Source organism: Hyperolius riggenbachi, chromosome 3 (assembly GCF_040937935.1).
Source record: "Hyperolius riggenbachi isolate aHypRig1 chromosome 3, aHypRig1.pri, whole genome shotgun sequence".
NCBI lineage: Eukaryota > Metazoa > Chordata > Amphibia > Anura > Hyperoliidae > Hyperolius > Hyperolius riggenbachi.
In genome coordinates this window covers 224,480,586-224,494,318 of record NC_090648.1, presented here as the reverse complement: position 1 = coordinate 224,494,318, position 13,733 = coordinate 224,480,586, and the positions used below count along the sequence as shown (strand labels likewise).

Here is a 13,733-nt window from a genome sequence, read left to right as displayed (position 1 = left end):
GGTATTGTTAACGGGCACCTTAAAGAGACTCCGTAACAAAAATTGCATTCTGTTTTTTATCATCCTACAAGTTCAAAAAGCTATTCTAATGTGTTCTGGCTTACTGCAGCACGTTCTACTATCACCATCTCTGTAATAAATCAACTTATCTCTCTCTTGTCAGACTTGTCAGCCTGTGTCTGGAAGGCTGCCAAGTTCTTCAGTGTTGTGGTTCTGCTATGAACTCCCCCTTCCAGGCCCCTGTATGCACACTGCCTGTGTGTTATTTAGGATTAGAGCAGCTTCTCTCTTATCTTTTACAAGCTGGATAAATCGTCCTCTGAGCTGGCTGGGCTTTCACATACTGAAGAATTACAGACAAGGGCAAAGCTGTTTGCAGGAAGAAACAAGCAGCCTGAAACTTCAGTGCATGAGAACAGGGGGAAAGAAACACACAAATAATTTCTTGAGATTCAAAAGGAAGGTTGTATACAGCCTGCTTGTGTATGAATGTATTTTCTATGTGTGGACATACTGTACATCAACCTACTTCCTGTTTTGGTGGCCATTTTGTTTGTTTATAAACAAACTTTTTAAAACTGTTTTTAACCACTTTTAATGCAGCGAGGAGCGGCGAAATTGTGTCAGAGGGTAATAGGAGATGTCCCCTAACGCACTGGTATGTTTACTTTTGTGCGATTTTAACAATACAGATTCTCTTTAATACTGATCACCTGTCACCTTGCACAACACCATATTAGAACTGATCACACATAGATCTGGATCAGATACATTCAATAAACAGTATGTTGCAAGAAGTTACACAAAATCCACAACATAAAAGAAACCGATACGGTTTCACCACACCATGACTACAAACCAGTGGTACCAAATCATGCTCCATAAGACACCATTGAAGATTGGTGATTTCTTTTACATAAAAAGGGAAGTCTCATAGCATTTTACAGAGTTTTTCAGTTGATATAGTCCAACTACCAACCTAAGTCCACCGGTTACAAATTACAACTGGAGTTCTGAAAAAGGGTCATAACAAGACTTGTGTGATCTCTGTTTCAGACCTTTGTATGGTTCCTTGTTGTGTAATGGTAAATAGACTCTCCCTTGTCCTCCCATGTGCATTATGTCTACATGGCCCATTCAGCAATTATTTCTTACATGTCAATTGGCCATTACTGTCTCTCAATACATGTTATGTGGCATGAGGAGCATGGAGGGAGCAACGGACAGACCTGTGGTAACTCACAATAATGTTCCCTTCAAATCTGCTTTCCTGCACCACTTAATACCGGGGTGGGGGGGGGGGGAGTAAAATGGATATAACTGACATGGGGAGGGAGTGGCTATATTGGTTATGAACAGATGAGGGTAAATGGGGCAATGAAGGGAATTGAAGGGGGGTGGCGCCCTACACTACAATATACTTATTATAGAGGGGGGGGGGGGGTGACTATATTAGTTATTTGAGGGTAATGAAGAGAAAATTACATTTTATATTTGTATGAAAGAAATGGCTAAACTTGTTACTGGAGCTGGGTAATCCCTACACTTGTTCTGTAGGGAATTACTATTTGTTAAGAGGTGATAGGAAATGGCTATACTGATTATGGGAGGGTTGGTGGGGAGGCGAAAAGTCTATACTTGTTATGTAAGGTGACATGGCTATACTGGTTATAAGTAGAGGCAAAGAGTTAAAGTGGACCCAAATTAAAAATACAAGATTTCAGAAATAAAATCTATTTTCTAAATTATAATAATAAATAGCAGCCTTTTTTCAACTGCATGATGACAAATATAAAATATTTTACATTTATTGGAGGAACCCCTCCCTTCCTTTCAAATTGCCGGGATTTTTCCGGCAAACTGGTGAAGTAGGTGGTGTCCGGCAATGGAGGAATTGCTAATGGCTGCCACCTGTATAACCCTAGCTATGAAAAGAGAAGGGTGAAAAGCATGCACTGAAATGATCATAGGTTTGAAGGAGTGTTTATTTATCATTGTACACACCCTTGTTAAAATGCCAAGTTTTGTGTTCTATAACCTGACACATTTACAACAAATGTTAGGGCAAAATACAAAAAATAGAAAAACAAATGTACAGTAAGCCAAGTGTGCACATCCCTAAAAACCACTTCAATACTATTAGTGCAAGCAGCTCCCAGTGCCAGAGCACTTTTTGCTTTTGAGAGTATGATACTTTCACAGCTTATAGTTCAGTTGTAGTTTGTCTGATATAAACAAATTGATATTTTTTTTCAGAATAGCTATGGCTTTGTTTCGAATATCAAATATTTAATCCCACCCATTACAAAAAACAAACAATGAATCCAAACAAAGCAACTTTTGAAGAGAAAAGAAAGAAGGTTTTTTTTCATTATAAAAGCAACAAAATATTTTAAAAGGAGGAGTCAACGTGTGTTTTTCCCTAAAACCTTTTTTCAATGTATTGTGAATATATAGAATTTGGGTATTTGTATTTCAGAAGACTAAAAAAATAAATATTAAAAAATATTTTGCAACATACTTTATTTATAGCAGGGCAAAGGTACAAGATCATTGAATAACCTCAGAAATGACCCCATCAAAAAACCTAGAAACAAACATATTTGGGAAGGGGTATAATTAGTGATTTGTTCCTCTGCTCTTATTTTGATTGGAAGAATGGGGTAAAATGTAAAAATTAATTTTTTTCCCTGCAAACATGACAATTTGAAAACATATTATGCATAGATGCTGTTTGCAGGCCACATAAAAAAAAAAAAACCAAAACTTTAAAACATACAGGGCTGTGGAGTCGGAGTCCTAAACAAATTTTGGGTACCTGGAGTCGGGAAGAAAAAATGCACCGACTCCTAATGAATTTAAACTGTAATTAAAATAGAAAATACTATAAAATGTTCTATTTCTCAGATAGTCATCATAAATAATTTATATATACAGTAATAGCTGTGCTTAGTCTACAAAAAATGAAATAAACCAATAAAAAAATAGTTAATTGTGATGCTTCAATAAAGCAATCCCCGTATTTTTAAAGTCAGATATACATATCTGATTGTGACTGTATATATGATGTGTACACAGGAATCTCTTATATATACTAAACAAACATCTATGCTGTAAGAATAAAGCCTGATGTGTAGCTGTGTCACTAATTGAGATGGTCAATGAGATGGAAATAATTTTGCGCTGATGCTGGTTTATGCAAATGTATGCACTCCCTTTGCTCATGAAATCAAATCATTTGATAGGTTGTTAAAATTTGGTTTGAGGACTACAAACTAAAGGGTACCTGAGATGGATGAAAATAAAAGTTTTGTAAATACCTGGGGCTTCCTCCAGCCCCCTTCAGGCTAATCAGTCCCTTGCTGTCCTCCACCACCACAGGGATCTTCTGCTAGTAAAAGGATTTGCTATTACACGTTCATAGCATTCATTATCATTGAGGTACATCTCCCGCGGCCACAGTACTATATTTCCCCCCTTATCACTGCGCTTAATGATTATGTCTTTCTGGTTCTGTAACTTTTTTAAAGACTGTCTTTCTCCATATGTTAAATTATCATATTCTAATGCCATCTCTCCCCATGATGTGATTTCACTCATTAAAGGGAACCTTAACTGAACGGGGGGTAAAGAGTTTTACTTACCTGGGGCTATTACCAGCCCCCTGCAGCAGTCCTGTGCCCTCGGCGCTGCTCTGGAATCCTCTGGTCCCCCGCTGTCACTTAGTTTCGTTTTTGACGACTCACCAGTCGCCGGCCGCCATGCGTATTATTGGACGCATTTACCAATGCAATTAGCGATATTGCGGACCGCAACGCGTACAAAAATACGCGTTGCCGCATATCTACGCGTGCGGAATGCGGCAACGCGTATTTTTGTACGCGTTGCGGTCCGCAATAGCGCTAATTGCATTGGTGAATGCGTCCAATAATACGCATGGCGGCCGGCGACTGGTGAGTCGTCAAAAACGAAACTAAGTGACAGCGGGGGACCAGAGGATTCCAGAGCAGCGCCGAGGGCACAGGACTGCTGCAGGGGGCTGGTAATAGCCCCAGGTAAGTAAAACTCTTTACCCCCCATTCAGTTAAGGTTCCCTTTAAGCATTCGTTAAAAGTTGATATATATTTATTCTGCTGAATAGAGGGCATAAAGACTGATTTGGGACGCATATCTGTATGTAATGGTAATTTTAATTCCTGTGAACCCATCTCCTCTTCCTCCATCCCCTCAATCAGGTCAAAATCATCAATATCTGTTTGTCCCATCAGATCATCATTAAACTCCATTTCATCATCTTTATAATACTTTTCCCTTAACAGCACTTTTCTTAAATATAATTTTAACATCTTTAAAAATTTCAAACTGGTGTACCATATTTGTGGGGCAGAAAGATAAACCTTTATTCAACAGGGAAATATCATCTTCATTTAAAGATAGTTGTGATAAATTAATTATATTGCCATTTATCCTTTCATGATCTTGTTCATCGTTGTTGTCTACTTGTACTTGTTTCTTTTGTCCCCTTCGTATTTTTTGGGGGGATTTTTTTTCTAAAAAAGCGCTCTGGCGCGTAACCACACCCTCGGTTCTCCTCAAGATTCCCTTCTGTAGCTAAAACCGGTTCCTACTCTGGCCGCGTGGAGATGGACCAACAAGACCCTCATCCTGTGATTCACCCGATGACGCCCAGCTAATCTTACGCCGCCTTGAACGACTCCTACCTCGTGAGTTGCCTGTGGAAAAATCGTCTACATCTCGCTGGTATTTTTTTTTTGTTTATTGGCCTTGATTTTTTTCGTTTTCCAGGTCTAAAGCTTTTTTTATTCTGCCATTATACATTGCAAAGTCATCAAAAGACTTATATTTCTCAGGCCAGAAACCCACTGGGAGCGCTTTGTAAGCGTGAGTGATTTGAAAAAGCTCTTGGTAATGTAATGCTATGGGAGATTTTTATAAAATCACTTCGCTCAAGTGGGATCACACCCATTGCATTACATTAGCTAGAGCTTTTCACATAACAAAGCACTCAGAAAAGCTCTCCTAGTGGGTTTCTAGCCTCAAGGTCATTTTGCAATTTGAGTTGCAATTTTTCCATCTCTATTAATTGAATTGTTTCCTCTTCTACCATCATTGTCATCACAAAGACACCGTTACTTATACAGGGTTCTTGCCATTGGGGCAAAAATCTATCATTTCTAAGGTGTTCAGCAGGTATAATCCTTTCCCGTAGCCCTCGAGGGATAATTTTAACCTTTATATAATTTTTTCATTGAAATTATGTTCCACTTGCATCTTAAAATTTTAAGCGCAAGATCTTCATAATTTTTAAACAGTTGGCACAATGCATCTGAATGGTTATCTTCCTGTATAGGAGTGCTATCTTGATTTTTTGAAGGATTTTCACACACTTTGAAAGCCTCTTCGACCTCATGTACTATATTTAGCATAGGGATATAGGCCATGGTGTTATCTATATCCGTCATGTTTAGAATAAGACTAGAATAAAGTTTAAATAGAAATCAAGGGCTACCAGCTCTCCCAGTGAGAGCAATAGAGGCAAACTCCCGGCCGACCGGGCAGTCACTGATAACACCCCTAACACAATGGGGTCTCTAGAGGGAATACTATCAATAATAATAATAATAGCATATTCATTTCAGATATGGCTATATTTGCAGTCTATATCAGAAAATAGGTGCAGACACTGGCAAACCAAACCATTGACAAAAACCAGCAACAACAAAGTTAATAGTAGCCAACATCTGATTAAGCCTCCTTATTTTTGAGATAATCTGTATAGTCCTATATATAGGCGGGGGGGGGGGGGGGGTTATCCATGATGGGATGGGTGATGTAGTTGCACTCCATGTCTGGCTTGGCACTCACTGATATAAGCTTATATTAGCTCGAACTATTTTTCTCTAACTGTATAAATAAATATTTTATATTTTTGCATTACTAAATGGCAGTGTACTTTTTTCTGTACTAATAGTGTGCGACATATACTGGCTTGGTAGCTTGTGGTTTTTGTCAATGGTTTGGTTTGTCAGTGTCTGCACCTATTTTCTGATATAGACTGCAAATATAGCCATATCTGAAATGAATATGCTATTATTATTTGTTGTAACTTGAGCCTGTAACTTCTCACTAGCAGCCGAGGGGAGGGCCCCAGAATGCTTTGCTGTATGGTATGCGGCCTCTCGTCCTTAGGGCTTGGGAATACAGAGCCTTGCTGTCAGCACACATCAAAAGTATGGCCCAGTGCACACCGAGCGGGTTTTTGGAGCGATCCGCCGGCCGCATCCACCTGGAAAAATGCTTGGCTAATGTATTGCAATGGGATGGTGCACACCGGCGGTTTGAGGTTTTTGCCAAGCCGCAAACGCGCCTCCTGTTGCGCGTTTGCGGTTTGCTAAAAAACCTCAAACCGCCGGTGTGCACCACACATTGAAATACAATAGCCAAGCGTTTTCACTGGCTGATGCGGCTGGTGGATCGCATACAAAATCCGCTTGGTGTGCACCCGGCCAAATATCTGCTCTCTGCTCCCAAAACCGCTAAAGTTTTGACGATCTGCTAGCGGTTTTGGTGTGCACTGGGCCTAAGAGAGATTTTTAACTTCAGTATTGCCTTTTTGTCTTCCTTCTAAACTGTTTAACACAGGAGAATAGAGGTTTAAATTAGCTTTTGCAGCCTGACAGTTACTCTTTAATGCTAACCTATTAAAAATATCAAATAAGATACACATTGTTACACAGTTATTTAGGTTGAAAATTAAAAAAAAAAACACATGCGTCCATCGAGTTCAACCAGAAAATAAAGTACAACACCAGCCTGCTCCCTCACATATCCCTGTTGATCCAGAGGAAGGCCTAAATAAAAAAGCCAAGAAGTTTATGGCCTCAATTCACTAAGCATTATCAAACACTTTATCGAACATTTGGTAATTTACCTCATGAATAAAATCTAATTTTGAATTCACTAAGGTGTTATTTATCGAAAGTTTTATCAATAAAATGTTCAATAAATCTATGAGGAAAATGATGAAACATTCGATAAAGTGTTTGATAAAGCTTAGTGAATTGAGGCCATTGTGTTACAGACTCTTCCCTTGGTCTGTCATTGTTGATTCCAGCACTAGGAAAGGTGCTAACAAGTTGACCTAAGACTTCTTGCTGATGTAGACCTGGCGTGTCCAGTCTATTTGTTTTACCCTCCCCTCAAGTGGGCTGACCAGAAAGTCCATATTAACCTCCTTAGCGGTAACCCAGAGTCAGGCTCGGGACGGAAATCCGCAGCTCAGAGTGGTAATCCCGAAATGAATCCATCGGAGGTGTCGAATGTGCAGGGCTGCAGCAGATCTATCTAGCAGTATGATTTTTAGGGTCTAAAAGTTTGAGGCCAAGTTCACAGTGGGACGTTAAAAAAAACATTTAATGCAGAATAACTCACTACAATGAAAAATCAATGCCCCATTCACAGTGCACACATTGCGTTGGTGACCAACACTGCAAGTTAAGTGAAAGTACTGCATGCAATGCGTTATACACGTTATGAGCTGCGTTGGACTGTTTGCACATGCTCAGTAATGACTTGGAAACATACAGTACAGATCAAAAGTTTTGACACAACTTCTCATTCAAAGAGTTTTCTTTATTTTCATGACTATAAACATTGTAGATTCACACTGAAGGCATCCAAACTATGAATTAACCAGCTTAGCGGTCCATGACCGCCGCACTGGATTGCTCAGGCCCTGGTGGGCCGATTTTCACAATTTTTTTTAAAAACACGCAGCTAGCACTTTGCTAGCTGCGTGTTGTTATCGATCGCCGCCGATGTGCCGCTACCCGCCGCTAGGCTAGCTACATGATTTAACCCCCCCAATTTTTTTTTTTTTAAATGTGCTACGCCGCCGCCCTTGCCGTTCTAATAGAACGCCAGGGTGGTTAACACATGTGGAAGTATAGTACATAACCAAAAAGTGTGAAACAACTGAAAATGTCATATTCTAGGTTCTTCAAAGATTACGGCTTTGCACACTCTTGGCATTCTCTTGATGAGCTTCAAGAGGTAGTCACCTGAAATGGTCTTCCAACAGTCTTGAAGGAGTTCCCAGAGATGCTTAGCACTTGTTGGCCCTTTTGTCTTCACTCTGCAGTCCAACTCACCCCAAACCATCTCGGTTGGGTTCAGGTCTGGTGACTGTGGAGGCCAGGTCATCTGGCGCAGCACCCCATCACTCTCCTTCCTGGTCAAATAGCCCTTACACAGCCTGGAGGTGTGTTTGGGGTCATTGTCCTGTTGAAGAATAAATGATGGTCCAACTAAACGCAAACCGGATGGAATAGCATGCCGCTGAAAGATGCTGTGGTAGCCATGCTGGTTCAGTATGCCTTCAATTTTGAATAGATCCCCAACAGTGTCACCAGCAAAGCACCCCCACACCATCACACATCCTCCATGCTTCACGGTGGGAACCAGGCATGTAGAGACCATCCGTTCACCTTTTCTGCGTCGCACAAAGACACGGTGGTTGGAACCAAAAATCTCAAATTTGGACTCATCAGACCAAAGCACAGATTTCCACTGGTCTAATGTCCATTCCTTGTGTTCTTTAGCCCAAACAAGTCTCTTCTGCTTGTTGCCTGTGCCCTAGTGCCCACACCGCACTATGCCTTCCAATCGGTTTCAGCACACAGACCATGCAATCTGTGGTCGCAATCGGTGCACAGAAACCGCTGGGATTTTGGCAGCAGACCGACTAGAAGGGAGCTTGTGAGTTACGGTAATACAACTTACACACTATTTCAGGGTATAACTGCCACCACCTCTGTTCTAATGGGACAGAGGAACCCACTGACTGGCTGATTCTAGACCTTCAAATAAAACGGTTAAACACACGCTATTCTATCTAGCTATCGACAATAGTAGCGACTCTTCAGAAGCCAGGGTCAGTTTGTGCGGCTGAATAGCAGGGTAGCCGAATAAATGACGTTAGCGTAGTTTATTAAAAATGCAATATAAATAATTAATATATACAGAAAATTGTTAAAAACAACAATTAGAGACAAATAATAGCACAGTATGGAAAATAAAAATAAGGGAAGAAAATACTTAATCGTGGAAATATGTTCTAGAGATGTGTCTAGAGATGTGTCTGCTGCAAGAACTCTGTGTGGCATTGACCTGGCCTCTAATCTGATCTGCTGTTAACCTGCGATTTCTGAGGCTGGTGACTCGGATGAACTTATCCTCCGCAGAAGAGGCGACTCTTGGTCTTCCTTTCCTGGGGCGGTCCTCATGTGAGCCAGTTTCTTTGTAGCGTTTGATGGTTTTTGAGACTGCACTTGGGGACACTTTCAAAGTTTTCCCAATTTTACGGACTGACTGACCTTCATTTCTTGAAGTAATGATGGCCACTCGTTTTTCTTTACTTAGCTGCTTTTTTCTTGCCATAATACAAATTCTAACAGTCTATTCAGTAGGACTATCAGCTGTGTATCCACCTGACTTCTCCACAACGCAACTGATGGTCCCAACCCTATTTATAAGGCAAGAAATCCCACTGGCACACCTGTGAAGTGAAAACCATTTCAGGTGACTACCTCTTGAAGCTCATCAAGAGAATGCCAAGAGTGTGCAAAGCAGTAATCAAAGCAAAAGGTGGCTACTTTGAGGAACCTAGAATATAACATATTTTCAGTTGTTTCACATTTTTTGGTTATGTACTATACTTCCACATGTGTTAATTCATAGTTTGGATGCCTTCAGTGTGAATCTACAATGTTCATAGTCATGAAAATAAAGAAAACTCTTTGAATGAGAAGGCGTGTCCAAACTTTTGGTCTGTACTGTACTTAACATTGCCTGTATGCTCTACTGCAGGGGTCCCCAACCTTTTCCAGTCTGGGGACCACTTTCTGACCAAATTTTTTTCCGGGGACCGCCGGGGGAGGTGCGTGGGTTGAGGGTGGGGACGCGCGAGGGGTGGACGTTGGGTGCGCGTCCTATTGTACAGTGGAGCGGGTTACAGTCGGGGGGGGGGGGGGCTAGGGTGCAGTGGCATAGCTAGCATAGGGAGTTTAGTTGCCGCAGTATGGCTAGTATAGTGCCCCAGTATAGTGCCCCAGTATAGCCAGTATAGTGCCCCAGTATAGCTAGAATAGTGTCCCAGTATAGCCAGTATAGTGCCCAGTATAGCTAGAATAGTGCCCCAGTATAGCCAGTATAGTGCCCAGTATAGCTAGAATAGTGCCCCAGTATAATGCCCAGTATAGCTAGAATAGTGCCCCAGTATAGTGCCCAGTATAGTGCCCAGTATAGCCAGTATAGTGCCCCAGTATAGCCAGTATAGTGCCCAGTATAGCTAGAATAGTGCCCCAGTATAGTGCCCAGTATAGCTAGAATAGTGCCCCAGTATAGCCAGTATAGTGCCCAGTATAGCTAGAATAGTGCCCCAGTATAGCGCCCAGTATGGGTAGGTGGTGCCCCCCACCCGTCCCCGCAGCCGCCGCTGTTATTACCTTAGCAGCGGCCGCTCTCCCCTCTCTGGCGCGTGTACCTCCCAGCAGCGTATCTCCCGGCTGCTGTGATGCGACAGGAAGCAGGGCAGCGGCTTCCTGTAGCGGCGATGTGCATCGCCGTTACTATGGGAACCGAGCCCTGCTTCTTGTCGCATCACACAGCAGCCAGGAGATACGCTGCTGGGAGGTACCTGCACCGGAGAGCGGCCGCTGCTAAGGTAATAGCGGCGGCCGCGGGGACGCCCGGGGGTGGGGGGGGGGGGGGGGGAAAGAGGACAGTCCTGCGGCCCAACTGGGAACGTCCTGCGGACCACCAGTGGGCCGCGGAACACAGGTTGGGGATCCCTGCTCTACTGTATGCGACTGTAATGGGGCATTAAGTTGCGACTTTTTTGGGGCATTGCGTTGTAATTTGTGTTACGACCTTAACGTCGCATCAAACCGCAAAGTCCTAGTGTGAATCTAGCCTTAGAAAAAAATTCCACCACTTTTAGAAAATACATTTGGAAATAATCATACCGCCACGGAGGTTAATGCTTGCAAACATCAGGGGGGGGGGGGGGGGGGGGTTTCACCTTATACACCCAACAGATTTGTCTCCAACCAGACAGTAAGGTTCTCTAGGAGAGGCCGCCACTCCAGACTTTTTTCTAGCGTTTTGTGATTCCCATTGTGAATGGGGCCTGAATGGAAATCTTACCAGAGTCAAATGGATAATGGAGAACTTGCACAGCAGTGTTCTTCCCAGGCTCTTTTAGGTGGGTGTTCCAAACGGCTAATTTCGGTGAGCACCTGGCTGTCATCAGCTAGCCTCCTCATATGCTGCAGAGTTGCACCGGCCCTATATTCCCCCCTCGCACCCCACTGGCTACTTTATCATGCCACCTGGCTTGAAAAAAATTCTGGGGAGAACACTGCACAGTTATAGGGATACTGTAGGGGGGGGTCAGGGGAAAATGAGCTGAACTTACCCGGGGCTTCTAATGGTCCTCCGCAGACATCCTGTGTTGGCGCAGCCACTCCCCAATGCTCCGGCCCCGCCTCCGGTTCACTTCTGGAATTTCTGACTTTAAAGTCAGAAAACCACTGCGCCTGCACGGCCGTGTCCTCGATCCCGCTGATGTCATCAAGAGCGCACAGCGCAGGCCCAGTATGGTCTGTGTCTGCGCAGTGCACTCCTGGTGACATCAGCGGGAACGTGGACACGGCAACGCAGGCGCAGTGGTTTTCTGACTTTAAAGTCTGAAATTCCAGAAGTGAACCGGAGGCGGGGCCGGAGCATTGGGGAGTGGCTGCGCGGGCACTGGATGTCTGCGGGGGACCATTAGAAGCCCCGGGTAAGTTCAGCTCATTTTCCCCCGACCCCCCTACAGTATCCCTTTATATATTTAAGTACAAAATCAAAATATAGAGGTCATGATAAAAAAAAAAAAAAAGTTAACGCCATTTCCTACTTTCACTGTGGGTTTGTGAATCTGTGTGTAGACTTTAAGTGTTTATACTTATTGTCACCAGTGTTTTTATTCAAATCTGATACGTGCCTCAAGTCATTTTTTTAGACTGCCCTTTGAATATTTGTGGATTGGACAAAACTGTGCTCAACTTTCTACCAAACCTTTTGGAAAGACATTCTCAAACATATGCACTGATCATAACAGTCTCTCTTTTACAACATTAGAGAGGTACTAAAGAAGTGACATTTTATAGGATCGATGGCAGCCCTATCCACTAAACTAGCAACTACTCCTCAATCAGAAATTGGGAAGCCGCATTCGATTTACCTCCTTGCTCCGCTCAGTCTTGATCAGATTTCACTGCCAGGTTTCTACTGCTCGAGGGATTATCAAAGCTATGCCACCACAACGTCCCTCATCCATTTTATTACAATTTACTACTGTGACCAAAATCATGTTTTCAGTTCCTAACTGTGAAAAATCAATGGGAAGTTTATTGATAGCGTTTGTGATTGTTCATTAACAGATTCAGTCCCAGTGATTGAATCTGCTGGAAACATCGATGTATGGCCACAATTACATCAGTTCAGTACTTAGGCCTAGTGCACACCAGAGCGGTTCTGCTGCGGTTTGCAATCCGCTTGCGGGTGCGGATCCGCTAGGGTAATGTATTTCAATGGGCTGGTGCACACCAGAGCGGGAGGCGTTTTGCAGAAACGCATACTCCCGGGCTGCTGCAGATTTTGGATTGCGGATGCATTTCTGCCTCATGTTAAAGAGAATCTGTATTGTTAAAAATCGCACAAAAGTAAACATACCAGTGCGTTGGGGGACATCTCCTATTACCCTCTGTCACAATTTCACCGCTCCCCGCCGCATTAAAAGTAGTCAAAAACTGTTTTAAAAAGTTTGTTTATAAACAAGCAAAATGGCCACCAAAACAGGAAGTAGGTTGATGTACAGCATGTCCACACATAGAAAATACATCCATACACAAGCAGGCTGTATACAGCCTTACTTCTGAATCTCAAAAGATCACTTGTGTGTGTTTACCTTCTGTCCCCAGCTTCTCTCATGCACTGAACATTACAGGCTTCCTGCAGACAGCTCTGCCTATGTTGTTAATTCCTTAGTATGTGACAGACCAGCTCCTTTCACAGCCTCCAGAGGAGGATTTTTATCCAGCTCTCTTCTATCACTGATAAGATAGCAGAGAAGCTGCTGGCTTATGTAAATAAAACACACACTGGAGTGTGCATAGAGGAACAGTTCAACACTGAAGAACTTGGCAGCCTTCCAGACACAGGCCGACAAGTCTGACAGGGGAAAGATACATTGATTTATTACAGAGATGGTTATAGTAGAAAGAGCTGCAGCAAGCCAGATCACATTAGAATAGGTTTAGGAACTTGTAGGATGGTGGAAAAAACGTTGTAATTTTTGTTACAGAGTCACTTTAAGTATAGGAAAAACGCAAACTGCTCTGAAAAACGGCACTTCAGAGCAGTTTGCCAGGTGTTTTTTTGTTACAGTAGCTGTTCAGTAACAGCTTTACTGTAATATATGAAATCTACTACACCAAAAACGCTTCACAAAACCGCAAGATGCTAGCTGAAACGCTGCAGAAAAAGAAGAAAAAGCGTTTCAAAATCTGCTAGCATTTTGCAGATCTGCTAGCGTTTTTTGGTGTGCACCAGGCCTTAGTGTCTAACCTAAAACAGGTGTCAGGCTCCTGAATGAAATCTTGTTTCTG

General features: G+C 42.7%; 1 protein-coding gene across 1 annotated transcript in view; it reads right to left on the bottom strand.

Moving 5' to 3' along the window:
* Positions 1–13,733, bottom strand: part of ETFA (electron transfer flavoprotein subunit alpha) — a 78,406-nt gene that overhangs the window by 46,146 nt on the left and 18,527 nt on the right. The gene's annotated exons all lie outside the window — the stretch shown is intronic.